This window comes from Callorhinus ursinus, unplaced genomic scaffold (genome assembly GCF_003265705.2).
Source record: "Callorhinus ursinus isolate GAN/ISIS: 27379988/994484 unplaced genomic scaffold, GSC_fseal_2.0 scaffold40, whole genome shotgun sequence".
NCBI lineage: Eukaryota > Metazoa > Chordata > Mammalia > Carnivora > Otariidae > Callorhinus > Callorhinus ursinus.
Window position 1 is genome coordinate 4,648,849 of NW_027397102.1, and position 16,076 is coordinate 4,664,924.

General features: G+C 36.6%; 1 protein-coding gene across 13 annotated transcripts in view; it reads left to right on the forward strand.

Moving 5' to 3' along the window:
* The window catches only part of GPR174 (G protein-coupled receptor 174), a 181,061-nt gene that overhangs the window by 94,255 nt on the left and 70,730 nt on the right, over window positions 1–16,076 (forward strand). For 9 of the 13 annotated variants that reach the window (XM_073880905.1, XM_073880904.1, XM_073880913.1 and 6 more), the window contains exon 1: window positions 10,022–10,358. The exons of 1 other annotated variant lie outside the window; for it this stretch is intronic. The gene's annotated coding sequence lies outside the window, so the exon portion shown is untranslated. 3 more of the 13 variants (XM_073880903.1, XM_073880901.1, XM_073880910.1) reach the window with 3 other exon arrangements.

A 16,076-nucleotide genomic window follows, 5' to 3' on the forward strand; every position in this document is an offset into this window, starting at 1 on the left:
TATGGAACCAGAAGAGACCCCGAATAGCCAGAGGAATCTTGAAAAAGAAAAGCAAAGCTGGCGGCATCACAATTCCGGACTTCCAGCTCTATTACAAAGCTGTCGTCATCAAGACAGTATAGTACTGGCACAAAAACAGACACATAGGTCAATGGAACAGAATAGGGAGCCCAGAAATAGACCCTCAACTCTATGGTCAACTCATCTTTGACAAAGCAGGAAAGAATGTCCAATGGAAAAAAGACAGTCTCTTCAACAAATGGTGTTGGGAAAATTGGACAGCCACATGCAGAAGAATGAAACTGGACCATTTCCTTATACCACACACAAAAATAGACTCCAAATGGTTGAAAGACCTAAACGTGAGACACGAGTCCATCAAAATCCTAAAGGAGAACACAGGTAACAACCTCTTCGACCTCAGCCGCAGCAACTTCTTCCTAGAAACATCGCCAAAGGCAAGGGAAGCAAGGGCAAAAATGAACTATTGGGATGTCATCAAGATAGAAAGCTTTTGCACGGCAAAAGAAACAGTCCACAAAACCAAAAGACAACCGACAGAATGGGAGAAAATATTTGCAAATGACATATCAGATAAAGGGCTAGTATCTAAAATCTATAAAGAACTTATCAAACTCAACACCCAAAGAGCAAATAATCCAATCAAGAAATGGGCAGAAGACATGAACAGACATTTTTCCAAAGAAGACATCCAAATGGCCAACAGACACATGAAAAAGTGTTCAACATCGCTCGGCATCAGGGAAATCCAAATCAAAATCTCAATGAGATACCACCTCACACCAGTCAGAATGGCTAAAATTAACAAGTCAGGAAACGACAGATGTTGGCGGGGATGCGGAGAAAGGGGAACCCTCCTACACTGTTGGTGGGAATGCAAGCTGGTGCAACCACTCTGGAAAACAGTATGGAGGTTCCTCAAACAGTTGAAAATAGAGCTACCATACAATCCAAAAATTGCACTACTGGGTATTTACCCCAAAGATACAAATGTAGCGATTCGAAGGGGTATGTGCACCCCAATGTTTATAGCAGTGATGTCCACAATAGCGAAATTGTGGAAAGAGCCAAGATGTCCATCAACAGATGAATGGATAAAGAAGATGTGGTGTATATATACACAATGGTATATTATGCAGCCATCAAAAGGAATGTGATCTTGCCATTTGCCACAACATGAGTGGAAATGGAGGGTGTTATCCTGAGTGAAATAAGTCAATCAGAGAAAGACATGTATCATATGACCTCACTGATATGAGGAATTCTTAATCTCAGGAAACAAACTGAGGGTGCTCCATGGTGGGGGTTGGGATGGATGGGGTGGCTGGGTGATAGACATTGGGTAGGGTATGTGCTATGGTGAGCGCTGTGAATTGTGCAAGACTGTTGAATCACAGATCTGTACTTCTGAAACAAATAATGCAATATATGTTAAAAATGAAAGAAGAAGAAGATAGCAGGAGGGAAGAATGGAGAAGAGTAAGTTGGAGTGGGAGATGAACCATGAGAGACGATGGACTCTGAAACACAAACTGAGGGTTCTAGAGGGGAGGGGGTAGGGGGATGGGTTAGCCTCATGATGGGTATTAAAGAGGGCAGATTCTGCATGGAGCGCTGGGTGTTATGCACAAACAATGAATCATGGAACACTACATCAAAAACTAATGATGTAATGTATGGTGATTAACATAATAAAAAAATGAAAAAAAAATTGGCAGGGAAGAAGTAAAACTTATACTGTTTGCATATGACGTACTATACTATCTCGTATATATAGCAAACCTGAAAGACTCCACCAAAAACATACTAGAACTGATAAATGAATTCTGTAATGTTGCAGGAAAGAAAAGCAACGTGCAAAAATCAACCAACTGAGCCACCCAGGTGCCGTACAATTTTATTATTAATTATTATTATTGCTATTATTATTTTGTCTCACAAGATCATCATTATTTGTATAAGTAGGAGATTATGGAGAATAATTTACAAAGCCATGACTCCCTGAAAAAGGGGAAACAGACTCATTTTCATTAATCTTTTAAAAAAATTCCAGTAGACTTAATATACAGTGTTATTTTACTTTCAGGTGTACAATAGAGTAATTCAACACTTCCATGTATTGGCCTGTGCTCATCACAAGTGCACTCCTTAATCCTCATCACTTATTTAACCTATTTCTTCACCAAGCTACCCTCTGATAACCATCAGTTTGTTCTTAAAGGTTAAGAGTCTGTGTCTTGGTTTGTTCCCTTTCTTTTTGTTCTTTGTTTTATTTCTTAAATTCCACATATGAGTGAAATCATATGGTATTTGTCTTTCTCTGACTGACTTATTTCATTTAGCATTATACCTTCTAGCTCAATCCATGTTCTTGCAAATGGCAAGATTTAATTATTTTTATGACTGAATAATGTTCTATTGTATATATATATATATATCACATCCTCTCTATCCACTCAACTACTGATGGACATTTGGGCTGTTTTCATAATTTGGCTATAGTAAATAATGCTGCAATAAACATAGTGGTCCATGTATCCCTTTGAATTAGTATTTTTGTATTTTTTGGGGTAAATATTCTGTAGCACCATCATTTGATCGTAAGGTAGTTCTATTTTAACTTTTTGCGGAACTGATACTCTTTTCCACAGTGGGAACACCAGTTTGTGTTCCCACCAAGAGGGCAAGAGGGTTTTTTTCTTCACATCCTCACCAACACAGGTCATTTCTTGTGTTTTTGATTTTAACCACTCTGGTGTGAGGTGATATCTCATTGTGATTTTGATTTTCATTTCCCTGATGATGAGCAATGTTGAGCATCTTTTCATGTGTCTGTTGGCCATTTGTAGGTCTTCTTTGAAGAAATATATATTCATTTCTTCTGTCCATTTTTAATTAGATTACTTGGCTTTTGGGTGTTAATTTGTATAAGTCCCTTATTTATTTGCATACTTTTTATACCTTTATTGAATATGTCACTTGCAAATATCTTCTCCCATTTAGTAGGTTGCCTTTTGTTTTATTGATGATTTATTTTGCTGTACAAAAGCTTTTTATTTTAATATAGTACTGATAGTTTACTTTTGCTTCTACTTACTTTGCCTCAGGAGACATATCTAGAAAAAATGTTCCTTCACTGATACCAGAGAGATTACTGCCAGGGCTAACTTCTAGGATTTTTATGGTGTTATGTCTCACATTAAGTTTTTATTTTTGTGTATGATGTAAGAAGGTGGTCCAGTTTCATTCTTTTTCATGCAGGTTAACAGTTTTCCCAACACCATTTATTGAAGGGACTCTCATTTTCCAATTGGATATTTTTTACTGCTTTGTTTGAGATTAACTGACCATATAGTTGTGAGTTTCTGTCTGAGTATTCTATTCTGTTCCATTGATCTATGTGTCTATTTTTTTGTGCCAGTATGATACTGTTTTCATTACTACAGCTGTGTAATGTAACTTGAAGTCTGAAATTGTGATACCTCCAGCTTTGCTTTTCTTTCTCAAAATTGTTCTGTCAATTCACGGCCTTTTGTGGTTCCATATAAATTGTAGGATTTTTGTTCTACTTCTGTGAAAAATGCCATTGGCATTTGATAGGGATTGAATTAGATTTGTAGATTGCTTTGGGTAGTAAAGACATTTTATTTTATTTTTTTAAAAGATTTTATTTATTTATTTGACAGAGAGAGACACAGCAAGAGAGGGAACATAAGCAGGGGGAGTGGGAGAGGGGGAAGCAGGCTCCCTGCTCAGCAGGGAGCCTAATGCAGGGCTCCATCCGAGGACTCTGGGATCATGACCTGAGCTGAAGGCAGATGCTTAATGACTGAGCCACCCAGGCGTCCCAAGTAAAGACATTTTAACAATATTTGTTCTTCCAATCCATGTTCATGGAATATATTTCCATTTCTTTGTGTCATCCTGAATTTCTTTCATCAGTGTTTTATACTGTTCAGAGTGCAGACCTTTTAATTCTTTGGTTAGGTTTATTCCTAGGTTAGGTTGTTTATTTGAGATTTTTCTTGCTCTTTGAGGTAGGCCTCTATTGCTCTAAATTTCCCTCTCAGGTCTACTTTCACAGTATACCAAAGGTTTTGGACCATTGTGTTTTCATTTTCATTTGTTTCCATGTAATTTTTGATTTTTTCTTTGATTTCTTGGTTAACACATTCATTGTTTAATGGCATGTTATTTATTTAACCTCATTTTTTTTTTTTTTTGGTCTTCCCAGATTTTTTTCTTGTATTTGAATTCCAGTTTCATAGTGCTGTGGTCAGAAAAGATGCATGGTATGAATACAATCATTTTGAATTTGTTGAGACCTATTTTGTGACCTAATATGTGATCTATTCTGGTGAATCCTCTGTGTGCACCTGAAAAGAATGTGTATTCTATTTTAGGAAGACATATTCTAAATATGCCTGTTAAATCCACCTGGTCCTATATGTCATTCAAAGCCATTGTTTCCTTGTTGATTTCTGATTGGATAATCTGTCCATTGATATAAGTGTGGCATTAGAGTCCCCTATTATTGACACTTGGAACATTCTCCAGAATAGTTTTTCTCCATCTCATCAGTTTCAATCTGTAGGTTTCTTTAGGTCTAAAATGAGTCTCCTGGGCAGCATTTAGGTTGATTGTTTTCTTTATCCATTCTGTCACCTTATGTCTTTTGATTGAAGCATTTAGTCCATTTAAATTCAAAGTAGTTATTGATAGATATGCATTAATTGCCATTTTATTATTTGCTTTGTGGTTGTTTCCAAAGATTTTTTTCTCATCCTTTCTTGTCTTTCATGTGTTTTTTTTTGGGGGGGGTTCTTTAGTGATATATTTGGATTTCTTTCTGTATTTTTCTTTGCATATGTATTACTGGCTTTTGATATATGATTACCATTAGGCTTTTATATAACCTCTTCTGTATATAGCATTTTTTATTAAGTTAATGGTCATTTAAGTTTGATTCCATTCTTTTCTCCTTTCCTCCTCAAGTGTTAGGTATACAGTATCATATTTTACATCTTTTATTTTGTGACTTATTGAGTTATTTTTTTTTACAGAATATTTATTTTACTGCTTTTGTATTTCCTACCTTCTTACTATCACTTTTGGTCTCTCCTTTCCACTCAGTCTCCTTTAATATTTCTTGCAGGGCTGATTTAGTGGTCACAAACTCCTTTAGTTTTTGTTTGTCTGGGCAACTTTTAATTTCTCCTTCTATTCCAAATGATAGCCTTTATGGATAGAATATTCTTGGCTGCAGATTTTTCCCATCCAGCACTTTGAATATATCATGCCACTTTTTTCTTGCTTGCAAAGTTTCTGCTGAAAAATCTGCTGATGGCCTTATGGGTTCTCCTTTGTATGTAACTGTCTTTTTTTTTTTTTTTTTTGTCTTGCTTCTTTTAAAATATTTTCTTTATCACTACATTTTCCCTATTTAGTTACAATATGTCTCGGTGTGGATTTGCTTTTGTTGACTTTGTTGGGGGTTCTCTTTGCCTCATGGGTCTGGATATCTGTTTTGTCCCCAGTTTAGGAGTGTTTTCAGCTATTATTTCTTCAAATATATTTTCTGCCCCCTTTTCTCTATCTTCTTCTTGGATTCCTATAATATGAATGTTATTATGTTTGATATAATTTTGCATAATTCTTTTTTCTCTCTTTTGTTTGGCTTGATTACTTTCCATTACTGTCTTCTTTTTTTTTCAATATTTTATTTATTTATTTATTTGATGGTGAGAGAGATAGCGAGAGCAGGAACACAAGCAGTGGGAGTGGGAAAAGGGGAAGCAAGCTTCCCACGGAGCAGGGAGCCCGATGTGGGGCTTGATCCCAGGACCCTAGGATCATGACCTGAGCTGAAGGCAGATACTTAATGGCTGAACCACCCAGGTGCCTCCCATTACTGTCTTCTTGGTCCTTAATTCATTCCTCTTCTTCTTTCAGCCTGCTGTCCATACTATCTAGTGTGTTTCTCATTTTGTTTATTGAACACTTTATCTCTGCTATATTATTCTTTATCGTTGTGGTAAGGATTTCACTGAGGCCTTCCACTCTTTTCTGTAGTCTAGTGAGTACCTTTACAATCATTGCTTTCAATTCTCTATCAGGCATGTACTTATATCTGTTTTGGTAGATCTCTGACTGTGGCCTTGTCCTTTTATTTCACTTGGGATAAATTCCTCTGTTTTCTCATTTTGCCTAAGTCTCAGTGCCTGTTTCTCTGTGCTAGGAAAATCAGCTACATCTGTTCTTGAGGCAATGAATTTATATAGAAGAGGTCCTGAATTGCCCTTCAGTGTAGTGTCCTTCATTCTCTAGGGCCTGGTGTTTCGGAGTGTGAACTCTGCTGGTTTATCCAGGTTGCTTTATCTTTTAGGCCAGTAGTCTGCAGAAGCTTTCTTTGCCTGTTGTGTACACTGTTTGGTCCCTGACCTGAATGTGGCAAGTTTTAAGAAGTTGTGCTCTAGTCTGCTTGTAAAACTGTACCTGTTGCCACCACCTGCAGAATCATGTCCCTGCAAAATTCCCAAGACTTCTGAAGGAGGGTTTCCACCGCCCTCTACTGACATAAGCATGACAGGGAAGGGAAGGGTTGTTCCACTGGAGTGAAGGGGTTCAGGTCTTGGTGTAAGCGAGTTAAATAGTGAGCTTATGCTGAAGGGATGGGAGAGGAATGATGCCTCCCAGTCTCTTTGCTACTGGAGGGGTCTCTCTGTGAATACTGCCTCTTAGGTACATGCTCTGAAATGAGCAAATAACCTCCCCACTCTGTGCCCCAGGTGCTCTCCAGATTGCTGTTTTCATGCTGTATGTTCACAGCCTCTTTGCCCTGCTTTTTCTCCAAGAGCAGCCCCAGTGTTCTCTATGTTGTCTTGGAGCCAAGCCCACTGACCTTTAAAACTCCAGGCTTTAAGCCCAGGTGGTTGTCAGAAGTCACAAAATTCATCCCCTCTTCCTTTCCAAGCCAATTACTATGGGGATTCCTTTTCCCCATGCACTCCCCCTTGGGTTAGTCTGTCTCTCATCCTTCTCCACCACCATGGCTCCATCCCCACTGCAGGGACTACAATCCATTTCTCTACCAAGCCACATCTCTGCACTTCCTACCTTCTTCGATGTGGCCTCTTTTCTACCTTTAGTTGTGGAATTTGTTCTGGCAATTTTCAGGTCAATTTTTGAGGCATTTAGGATGATTTGATCCTTATCTTGTTGTATTTGTGGGAGGAGGTGAGCCTAGGGTCCTCCTACTCTGCCACCATCTTCCCTTTTTTTTTACTTTAATATATTTTATATTTCAAAATTACACTATAGGGAAAAGATATATAAATTGTCTTGGCTTGTATCTCTAATTTGAGGGGGCTTAAACTTTTTTCTTTTTAAAGTAGATCTAAGTGATTCAAAATATCCACCCCTTTTATGTATAAAGGCAGAGGCATAAAATTCAGCTTTTGCGTTTATGTGATATTTGACCTTTCCTATGTAACTAAGTAAGACAAAACCTTGCCACAGATGATATAATTGTGAACAAATTATCCATATCATTAATGCCATGAGACACTAGCAAGATGGAAATGACTTTGGTGAGGACATTGTCTTAAAAATTTCTTGAATCCTTGGTTTAAGTCCAGGCTTAATTCATCATGAGACATGAATAGCTCCTTCTCTCTTACCTTCTTCACCTTTAAAATTAGAGCTTAGACTAAACCATCACTCATATTCCATTCAGCTTTGATGTAGTATTCTTATTTGATCCATTTGGAGTGGAATTTAACAATGTTCCTATAGGGGAATTACTTTAATTCTGATTGGGCTAAAGTTTCTTGATCTAAATAAAAAAGATGAATACAGACTAGGTCGGGAAATTTTACTACCAGGTATTTTATGTCAAAAATACATGAAGATTGGCTCCTACGAGTTCTATTTTGGACAGCCAGTTGAAACCTCAAGACTGATATGTCCATGCCCAAATCTTACTTGGTGGAAGCAGGTAGGAAGAACATGAGGGTAATAGAAGGTGAGCCTATACAAAGCAGTACAATTGATGGGTTTTTAGAAATCTGAAAAATATCTTTCTGTTCTGTATTTATTGAAGTCCTGCCATTCTTAATAGGCTCAGCCCAAACTCTCATTCTCCTGGAAGACTTTCCTGACTCACATCCTGAAATTCCATTCCTTATCCCAGGCCCCTGGGATCCCTGGCTTCTTCTGTAAAATCTTACAGCAGCAGATATGGCATTTTTAGGCCCTTATGACATGTATGTTGCCTTATATTTGAGGCAACAACACAATGTCTTATCTGCTTAACTACGTTCTAAAAAGTTTCTGGGAGGTGGTATCCTTTGGTTTACCACCATCTCTCTCTTACTCTTTTTCCTTCATTCTCTCTATATTTGACCTACTGGTCTGCATTTGGCAGTTATTCAGTAGGTGTTTGATGAATGGAGCTAAGTCTGAGTGAAGAGAGAGAGCATCACAATAAACTCTAAACACAGCAAAAAGCAAGTAGGAAAATTTTCTTTAAATAAACAAAACATTAATGCCATATTCTGCCAGATTGTGAAGTACAGAATAAAAAGATACACCAGGGAAATGAATTGTGATCTGTTGTCAATATATCTGACCTAATACAAACTTAGATTAATTTACCCCTTTCCCTTATATTTTCTACACTTGCTCAGAACTTCTCTCACCATAGCTAGCTTAGTGCAAAATCATTAACGATTGCTTTTGTAATTCAGTTTTTGTGTCCTGGAATCTTTTCATTTTTCTTTTATATCCTGCTGCTATCATCTACTCTCATCTTTCCAATTCTAATAAATTCATTCACAACAAAGTTTTCAACTAAGTATATTTCTAAGAGTGTCAGGATTTGAAAATCAAGACTCAGGAAGAAGGGAATGCTTGCCTCCAAAGGACTTGTGTTTCAGGCATTAGTGAAGAAAGTATTTGAGGTAAAGGGTCCTACAGATGCTTCCTATAATATACTGTGAAGGTATGTCCTGGCATGAGGCTGGATCTGCACTAATATACTCCTTTCTCACACGGTCTATGTGAAAAGTTCCCTTGCTCTGATCTAAAATACTGCTTATATCTTGGAGATTGCTTTCAGTCACCCGTTGTTCACCTCTCAGGGGTGCTGCTGCCGTTGGTGGTATATTAGGTGTCCCATACAGTGTGGTGCTGGGGTCTGGAGCTCTTAGGCTCCTTGGAACACCATCTTCAACAGGCTGTGGCTAAGGATCTGGGCTACAGGAAATCAGGCTCTTTTCACCCAATTATCCCTAACCACTGAGAGGAAATGGGGGTTTACTTGCACTTCCTGGCTGAGGACTCTGGGGGGAATGGGGAGTGGGTGAACAGGAAGTGGGAGGTGAGTTAGATATCTTAAAGTTTTTCTTAAAGAGTAGAATATTTATTTTAATCTCAGGGGTTTAAAGGTTTGCACATCTAAGAATACCTTAGGCAGAGGTCATTCCCACTTTGAACTCTCCTGTTGGGAGCTACCTAAGGGCAACTTTAGGTAAGGAGTGTCTACTTTTATACCTGAACACTACAACTGAGGGCCTGAGGGAAAGAATCACAGTGAATATTGAAGTGGTCCACTATCTATGAAAGGGGCCAGAGGGCACATAACTTCTGCAGAAGGCTCCATAAACAAATAGGCCATGTATTGTCACAAACTCAAAGCTTAGTGCAACCACAGGATTGGAAGACAAAGCACAGTGGCCCTATAAATAGAAACAAGAGGTTTTTTTTTTTTTTGCTAAGTGTGAAGCTTAGCAGGCTTTATGTATAGCCCATAGCATAGTTCTGCATCATTAATCAGAGAGAAAGAGAGAGAGAGAGAGAGAGACTGAGCACCAGTAAGCTTGTTAGCTCAAGCTACCAGCTGGAAAACGGAAATGTTCAGTGTGCACAGAGGCTTGCATATTTAACTCTGACATCTCACTACCATGTTTTCCAATTTGGTAGTGGTTAGGTAATGCTGAGAATTTTCTTTTTTTTTTTTTTCCTTTTGCTATCTTCATTTTTCCTTTGGCTTTTTTAAAAATTTGGTTTCTTATTATTCTTTCCCCCCTCCCTCTGTACCTCCCTCCCCTCTTCCTTTCTTTTCTTTTCTTTCTTCTCTTTCTCTTTCTCTTTCTTTCTTTCTCTTCTTTCTTTTTTTCTTTATTTCCTTTTATCTTTTGATAGTGAGAAAGGACTGGATTGGTTTTTCTCAGAACAGGGAGCTGGAATTGATGCATATATCAGTAGTATCCTTGTTGGAGTGGCTATCGCTTGAATTCTTTGGAGATCTCTGGAGAAGACAGAAAGAAACTGAAATGGTAGGCTCCTTTTTTTAATGAATAATTAGATTTTATCTGGGCCTTTTATTATTAATATCTAGAATTTGTGTCTTCACATCAGGTTCTGGGTAACCTGTTAGATCTAAGGGTGGTATGGATATCATGAACCTGGACCATCCTTGTATGTCATTTCCTTAGTATTTGCACAAATAAAAATAATTATACAGTTGGCTGCTTGATGTGGGAGGAGCAGGTAAGTTAGAAAGGGAGAAATGTACGTTTGACATGGAGAGATTTTTCCTAATGTTTCACTCAGTTGCTACTGAATAAAATAGCCCCATGAACATTTGTAATTTAACCAACTCTGTATTAAGTATAGTTACTCGCAAAGTGCGCAGGATGTTGTTTATCTACTCTTTGTTGTAATTCTTTGGAGGTGATATTTTTATCTGTTAAATGATTCAAATGGTTAGATTTTTGTTATTTTCAAAATGAGCTATGATTAAAAAATAAGAACCATAATGTCTCAGGACCTTTACTAATATGAATGCATGTTCTTATCAGCTTGTATAAGTTACATACTTTTACTGCAAATGTGAACTGTAATTAATGTTAGGTGTAGAGATTCTGTTTTCAAAGAGAGCACTCCAGAACAACAATGACAACAAAACACATTTATAATGAGAGAAAAGAAATAAGAAGACAAGATATATAGTTGCTCTGTTTTTCACAGATAGGCTGTATCTATCAGAATAATCAGTACATTAAAAAAACAATGGGCTGATTGATTTTAGATTAATTTTACATTTTTATATACTCATAATCAACTTATTTTGACAAAATGCAAGTAAAATTGTTTCCTGGTTTGTGTGTTGTTTCTCTTTCATGCTCAAGTAAAAATATTTAGGAAGGTGCCTCCTAACTTTAAACCAAATGATGGGTTATCAGTAGCATGTAACTGTTAAGAACTGCATTCAGAGATTATAAAAAAGGAAGGATGGATTTTCAACATGACTCAGGATGAAATCTCAAATGACTTTCCTGCTCCTTTCTCTGCTGTCAACTATAGTGTGCATGGACTTCATTTTATTTTTTTTTATTAATTTTTTTCATGGACTTCATTTTATACTGCTCTAATCTTTTCAGGGAAGAAAAGGGGTATAATTTTATTCAGCTAGATCTACATTTGTTAGAGAGTTTTGAATCATTCAGCAAGGACTATTACTTTCCTTCAGTTGCTGTAAATATCAGGTATTGTGGCAAATGCATTAATCTTATAGATGGAATTCAAGCTTTTCAGCTGGAGGAAAGATTCCACCAGCCACACTAGCAAATATCTGGATCATGTAAAAACCATCTTTCAAGAAGTTTGTGTCTGAGGAGGGTATTTTTTTATTATAGAAAATATTATTTGCATTTCTAAACACATGTACTTCTCTACCTTGCTATGTTTTCAGCAATATTTCTGTGAGACAGGAATCATCTAATGTATCTATTCTGTTTGGGCTGGTACAATATAGTACTGAATATTGTAAAAGTGAATAAATACAAAGTGGAACATTGACTCCTCCAAAAAATTCAGTGAATTTTCACCTAGAGACCCTTAAGAATGAATGAACTCAATTTTCCACCTTTGCACTGGGTAACTGAAAGGAATAGGAGAAAGAAACATGCTTTCTGAATTCTTCTCATAGACACTTTTGGCATTAATCAGATACTCAGAGTCAGAAAGGGAATTTAACTCTTTCTTCTGAACCCTACCTAATCCTGAAAGAAGGGACCACAGATAGTGCTGTTTCCCTTGCCCATTAAAGTAACCTCCCAAAAGCCATTTTCTTGTGCCATAGGTCTAGAGAATCCATCTGTAGACCCTGAGTCAAAGAAAATTGTCAGAAACAGATTCAAATCCTGTCACTGATGGGAGCGATGGAAAACATCTAAGACTCTTTTATGCTTTGAAAAAATGGCATACATTGACAGTTTTGCATTTTACAATTGGAAAAACAGGCTCAGAGAATTGAAATGACTGTACCAAGTACCTCTATGAGTCTATGACAGAGAAAAGGCTACAACCTACATCTCTGACACCTCATCCAGTGCTCATTTCACTTTTTCTTACTGTTTAACAAGGCTCGAGGATTAAGAGATGCATGTATTATTCACTGGGAAATGTTAAAAGATGTCATTTTGAAATCACTCAAGAATGAAGGGGTACCCTTCAGGCTTTCCCAAGGACCCTATAATGTAGCCAAATTTGCTTTTCTGGGCTTTACCACTGCTTCCTTGCAATAGTAGGAGATAATTATTCTACTATGCCCACAGAACTAAAACGAAAATGAATAGGCACAATGTGCTATAATACAACATTAACACAGACCTGGCCATGTACTGGATGCTTATGTGTTATATCATGTGCCAGGGCAATATTTTGGCCAAGCTATAAGACAAGAGAAAGTACTCAGGAAGTTCTGAGGTCTAGGAGATACCACGTTTGAGTAGAGTCAAGATTACAGGGTAAGCATAAAGGCAAAACAGACTTAGAATAAAGTGTGAAGAAGTTAATATAATAATTTGTGGTATGTGAATCCAGAAAAGGATGCAGTCATTAGTGGCTCGACTATTACTGCTTATCATACAACAACATGATATCTGGGTTTTGGAAAATTAAAGTGGGTATAGTCATTGAAAGATAATCCAGAGAGGAGAGTGTGCTTCAGAGGGATAACTTTTACTTGCAGCAATGACTACATTAGCATAAGCTATGAATCAAGATACAGAGTTCCTGAGAAATACTCAGAAGTACAGGTTTTTAACCAAAATCAAGTCTGTATAGGTTCTGGGATGGATATGGGCCAAGAAATTCACTAAATCTAATTAGCTAGTGAGGAAACAAAGGTTTAAACCGTTGGCCATGATCATTTGGTAAATCACGAAAAGAATGGCTCCACTCAGAGCATGAGACTAGCCTGCCCATTCAGGCTCAACTGTATCTTGGACAGCATGATTACTATCTCATTAGGCCCCTAAAATATATGCAAATGTTAGCCATTAACTCAAAAAGCCCTTCAATTTCTTTCTTACTTCTTGACAATACATTTGTTTCTTCCAACAACTTTTGCTCAATGTCACAGTATTTATGGAAGGGAAAGGCAAGGTTTCCTCCACATTCTCAACAACAGAAGAAAGCATTTAATTTTTTTATAATTATAAATACTTAGCTAAAATTATTTTCAGCTTTACTTGGCAGGTCACATTCAGGTATTTCTATAAAGCTAACAACATATTACCAGATATATTTTTTAAGTTTTTTATTTAAATTCCAGTTAGTTAACATATAGTATATTAGTTTCAGGTGTACAATTTAGTGATTCAACACTTCTGTACAACACCTCATGCTCATCACAAGTGCACTCCTTAATCCCCATGTCCTATTTCATATATATATATATATATATACACACACACATCTTTATCAATTCATCAGTAGACAGACACTTGGGCTGTTTCCATAATTTTGCTATTGTAGATAATGCTACTATAAACATTGGGGTGCATGTATCCTTCAAATCAGTATCCTTTTGTATCCTTTGGGTAAATACCTAGCAGTGCAATTCCTGGATTGTAGGGTAGTTCTATTTTTACCTTTTTGAGGAACCTCCATACTGTTTTCCACAGTGGTGGCCCCACATTGCATTCCTACCAAGAGGGTTCCACTTTATCCACATCCTCCCCAAAACCTGTTGTTTCTTGTGTTGTTTTTACCATTCTGAATCATGTGAGGTGATATCTCATTGTAGTTTTGATTTTCATTTCCCTGATAATCAGTGATCTGTTTTCATGTGACTGTTGGCCATCTGTATGTCTTCTTTGGAAAAATGTCTATTCATGTTTTCTGCCCATTTTTAATTGGATTATTCAATTTTGGGGTGTTTAGTTTTGTAAATTCTTTATAGATTTTGGATATTAACCCTTTATCAGATATGCTATTTAAAACATCTTTCATTCTATAGGTTGTCTTTTAGTTTTGACAATTGTATCCTTCTCTGTGCAGAAGCTTTTTATTTTGATGAAGTCCCAATAGTTTATTCTTTGCTTTTGTTTCCCTTGCCTCAGGAGACATGTCTAGGAAAAACATGCTATGACTAATATCAAAGAGGTTACTGCCTGTGTCCTTCTTTAGGATTTCTGTGATTTCATGACTCATATTCAGGTTTTTAATCCTTTCTGAATTTATTTTGATTTTTTAAAGATTTTGTTTATTTATTTGACAGAGAGAGTGAGAGAGCACAAGCAGGGAAAACAGTAGAGGGAGAGGGAGAAACAGGCTCCCTGCTGAGCCAGGAGCCTGACATGGGGCTCAATCCCAGGACTCTGGGATCATGACCTGAGCCAAAGGCAGACGCTTAACCATCTGAGCCACCGAGGCGCCCCTGAATTTATTTTTGTGTACAGTGTAAGAAAATGGTCCAGTTTCATTCCTTTTTGTGTTGCTGTCCAGGTTTCCAACACCATTTGTTGAAAGGATGTTTTCCCATTGGGTATTCTTTCCTGCCTTCTTGAAGATTAATTAATTGACCATATAGTTGTGGGTTCATTTCTGGGTTTTCTACTCTGTTCTTTTGATCTATGTATCTATTTTTGTGCTGGTACCATACTCTTTTGATCACTACAGCTTTGTAATATAACTTGAAGTCTAGAATTGTGAAGCTTAATTTAAAACAGAAAATGTTTCTGTAGTTTGTAGTCATTGTCTTACTTTATTCACCTTCATAATCAGGATGCTTATATTTATACATATTGATGTGACATCAATCAGAAATGTCAAGAAAACACTTCCTTCTGCAGTTTTAGAATTAAATGGGTGTTTAAAAAACACATCTGATGAATAATGAATCAGTTTGTTTTTTACATATCATTTGTTTTCTGGCACACCATTTGGTCTGACATATTCAAAATAGAGGAGCTGCTCAAAATATTTAGTTTTAAAGAACCAACTCACAGGTCACCTTATGTCACCTAAAAATGATTAGGTACTCTAAGCAGTAAATCATTATCATTAATGTTATCCAAAAATAAAGTGTAATAATTATTTTATCATATAAAAATATGTCATTAACTTATAAGAAATCTTTGGTAAAAGTGAAAAACCTGTACTTTTAAAACTATAAAACACTGATGAAAGAAATTGAAGATGACACAAAGAAATGGAAAGATATTCCATGCCCATGGATTGGAAGAACAAATGTTAAAATGTCTATATTACTCAAAGCAATCTATATATTTAATGCAGTCCTTATCAAAATACCAAGAGCAATTTTCACAGAACTAGAACAAACAATCCTAAAGTTTGTATGGAACACAAAAGACCTTGAATAGCCAAGACTATTACTGTTGTTGTTTAATCTTTTTTTCCCACTGTATTCTAAGGTATTAGCAAATTTCTCTCTCTTTTTTAAGAATGTTGGGGTTAAATTTATGTGTTACTGATTTTTAATATTTCATAAAACTCAATATGATAAAGGAAAGTTTGGTCACTTGACCTAGCATTAGTCCCTGTGGAAGAACTACTGAAAATAGAAATATCTGTTTTTATTTTCAAAAGCAGGCACATCCAAATCAAGCCATCTGGTACAGTAATGCCTTTTCCTCTGAAAGTCTATCACCTCCAAAAGCTTATCAGGACTAAAAAGAAAAATTATTTGTGATTAATTTCACACCAAAGGATATAATAGAACTAATCCAATGATGATTTACCTT